The 3586-nt window shown below is 36.4% G+C and overlaps 1 long non-coding RNA gene and 1 other non-coding gene across 2 annotated transcripts; one reads left to right on the top strand and one right to left on the bottom strand.

Annotated features, from left to right (window-relative positions):
• Nucleotides 1–464: 464 nt before the first annotated feature.
• On the top strand, nt 465–2751 carry LOC131622893 (uncharacterized). Its single transcript, XR_009290035.1, has 3 exons — nt 465–671; nt 1260–1828; nt 2006–2751. It is a non-coding gene; the product is annotated as an uncharacterized LOC131622893 (long non-coding RNA).
• Nucleotides 772–996, bottom strand: LOC131622942 (small nucleolar RNA U3). The gene has a single exon (XR_009290051.1). It is a non-coding gene; the product is annotated as a small nucleolar RNA U3 (small nucleolar RNA).
• Nucleotides 2752–3586: the final 835 nt, after the last annotated feature.

The following is a 3586-nucleotide window of genomic DNA, read 5'->3' as shown; positions in this document are numbered from 1 at the left end:
ATCTAGTAACCCTTGGACCGTCTTCACAGTTGCCTTCGCCTTCTCGGTTAATTGCCTCGATCGTCTCTATGATACGTATCGAGCACTGGCATCACGTTCAGCTGGTTACGAGCCACGCTGAGATCTATCTCATACATCTTGTAGGAAAAACAACGAAAAGATCGGTGTTAGCTCTTAAACAATTCATTATGTCTTCTCTAACGAGTTCTAAGAAGGTCAACTTTAATCACGATAGGTCTACTTTCAACTTCAAAACTAAAAAAAGTCCATTAAAATAAAACCATTATTTAATAATGGAAGAATAATTTTGAAAAAAAAATGAAACAATGAGATAATAATTATATTTGATGGGTCAAATAATCAATTTTATTTGAAATAAATATATAAAAAGATGATGATTAAAAAACGTGTCACAATTGTATTACGTGGCAAATCGAGGAGGTTTAACAAAAAGCCAAAAGTTTTCTTAGTTGAATCCAAACTAAATGCTTCATTTTCTTACTTAGTGGTTAGTAAAGCAAGTCAAGTGATGAAGGTATGATCAATCTTTGGGGGGGAGAAGAGGCAAGGGAAGGGAGATGATGACACCATAAAGCTCAGCTCAAAGAAGGACATTCATGGAGGAAGGGATGAGATTTCAACTTCCTACCATGTTCTGTTCCAGAATCAAGGTAAATAAAAAAACCACTTGTTTACTATTAGTAGTATGTATTCTGGGTGTGTTTGATAAAAAAATTGTGAATGGAAGTTGTATGAGACAAAAAAAGGGTTAATCTGTCAGAACACCGTGCGACCACCCCGATAGTGTTTTCACACTGCCGAGAACGATCATCTACAGCCTCAGGATGATTGCTCAAACTGAGATCATCAGGGCCGTTAATCACGCTCTGATCGCACGGTAATAGTTCATCCGCCAGATTTATGTTCCTGTCTCCTTTGAAATCAAGGACACAGTAGTACGAGCCTATAGAACAGATCCTGTTCAAGTAAGGTCGTGACCATCGCTCTACGCGTGGCTTATATAAACTTACTATTTTCTCCGAACTTTAGCGGTGTGGGACTATATTCTTCATTTATTTTTTTCAGATTTGGATTCAAGCTTTATAACAAACTATGGTTTACTTACCGCAAATTCCTTTTATGCTCAATAACCCTTTTCTGTCAAACTGTTGATGTGTATATCATGTAGTTGAAAGCTCAACCAATCCTGTAATTGTAGTAAGCAAACATAGATAAACATTTGCTGTTTCTTTATGCAGGAAACAAAATGAGAGACCAAAATAAACTGTTCTGAATTCTCATTTCTCATTTCAATGGCACATGCAGTGGCGTCGTGAAGATTTCTTGAGTTTTAGAGCAGAAGGAAGGAAGCAACAAATTCACCCAGCTGGTTGATAAACCGGTTGATGTGAAGCTGAGCATTACTTTACTTGGTTGGAATCAACCAATTATTGTGATGGACCATTACTTAGGTAGAGTCAACCAATTAAGCTACGGCGCGGTGGTCACACTTTTCGTATGTCCTAGCCGCACGGCTACGATGGCCACAGTCATAATGGCTCTTCCTTCCCTACAAGATTCGTTTATACCATGGACCTTACCTAGACCACTCGCGAGAGGAGTACTTGTTAGTTTCCACACACCAGCACATCACGACAACATGATTTGGAAGGATATTGCATTAATGGTTTTGGTGGGGACCTAGACAATGCCATATAGAAGATGAGGGGATGGATAGCTTAGAGTACATGTTGCCATATACCGTGGAATTCGGTTAGTTAGTCTCTGAAAGGCATCCATAGGTCTCTGAATGAGACTTATGCACAGGGTTGGTTCACATTCTTGAACAATAGTCATAATAACTTCTGTTTATTCTAGTTGGGAGTTTCTAATTCTATTATATTTTGTTACGAATTGTAGTTAGATAGCATCATAGTTCATGACTACTATCAATTTTTTCATGTCAAATTAAACAAGTTGGAACTAAGGTGTGAAGATGCTGCAGGATAACAGTTGTTCGGCACCATCAGCTGTGAGGAACGCCAAAACAATGGTGTGTTCAACCAGAAAGTAGTGATCCCATTGAGGTTGTCAGAAGAAGTTCAGAATTCAACCAAGCTACTGTGTCTCAGTGAAGGATCAACCTTTCCAGCCTGCAGATGTTGTAGCAATACCCTCTTTTATTGCTAAGGCAGATGGTGTTTACAATGTACTACTAGTAAATTGAGTATGGAAAAAATCATAGATAGGTAAGGGTATATTTTGGATTGAGGGTTTTGGAGGGGACGATTTTGAAGTCCATGTTTTTTGTTTAAAAATAGGTATACAAATAACATGATAAACTATTGTAGGTTGCACCATAATTCATGTTGATGTATTGAAGGATTTTTTCCTGATGCAAACATGGGGTGGTGGTAGTATGATTTTCAAACACCAATCTGCAGAAGAGGGCAACTAACACCCTCCTCTATTTAGAAATTTTATGAAATTGAATCTGGAAAAAATCGTAGATAGTTAAGGGTCTATTTTGGAAGGTTAAAGTCTATGTTCTCAAATATATATACTTGAGTTTTATAAAAAGAAAAGAAAAAGAATAACATGATTAAGGACCTTAATGGAGTGTAGCTTCTTGTACCTGCATTGTAAAAATTAAATATACTTGCACACCGGATCCACATATCTCTACCAACTTAAGTTTTTGAAACATACCTTAGAATGCATAAAAGGAATTTACAGATGCCAAAGATCTACTTAACTACATCAATACTATGAGTCTTTCCAGTATTATTATTACTAAGTTGAATGACTCCGCCTAGTCTCAAAGTGATCATTCGAAAATATGTGATAATAGCAATTTGAGTCAATGACTACGTATCCAAATTTGTCAATAGTGGACCAACACTTCCATAACCATTCTCATTCGAGGAAACCACATCCTAAACATAATCACCTTTGCTCCCGTTTTTGGAACAATTCTTTTTTAAGTGGTCTTTTTTATGACAAATGAATCATTGGTACTTTGACTTGTTGAAGTCTTTGGACTTGAACTGAAGACATAGATTTATCTTCCTTTTAGTTTCCCCTACTCTCACTCATTTCTCTTGATGGATGACTTATCCCTTTAATATTGGAGACATAATTAGAAAATGAATGAGACTTGAAACTATTCAATTATGACAAGGATAGTCTCGTTAGTTGTTGAAAATTGTTTGGTGTGTTATTCTCCATCATGCTAGGGGCATGATGAACTTGCGTAACCTTTTTTAGTCTTCTTTGTCTCATTTATCAGATGGGGCAAATGAGCCAAAACCTTTGATATTATTGAGTTTGGATTATGATATGACAGTCCACAATCTTTTTTAAGACGAGGTTTATAAAAGTGAAGTGGTTAAGCATTAATAAATTTTTGGAGATGTTCAAAAGTGGAAGGAGGCCTTGACAGATATTATGTATGTTTATCATAGCCCTATTTTATTTGATATTGTTAGCACAAATTTGAGTCCTCTAATTTAAGTAACTGATATAGTGAAACTTGTCTGGTAGAGAGAGGATATCAACAAATTCCAACATCATTAATACAATGAGT

Source organism: Vicia villosa, unplaced genomic scaffold (assembly GCF_029867415.1).
Source record: "Vicia villosa cultivar HV-30 ecotype Madison, WI unplaced genomic scaffold, Vvil1.0 ctg.000045F_1_1_1, whole genome shotgun sequence".
NCBI classification, from domain to species: domain Eukaryota; kingdom Viridiplantae; phylum Streptophyta; class Magnoliopsida; order Fabales; family Fabaceae; genus Vicia; species Vicia villosa.
This window is presented reverse-complemented; position numbering and strand designations above follow the sequence as displayed.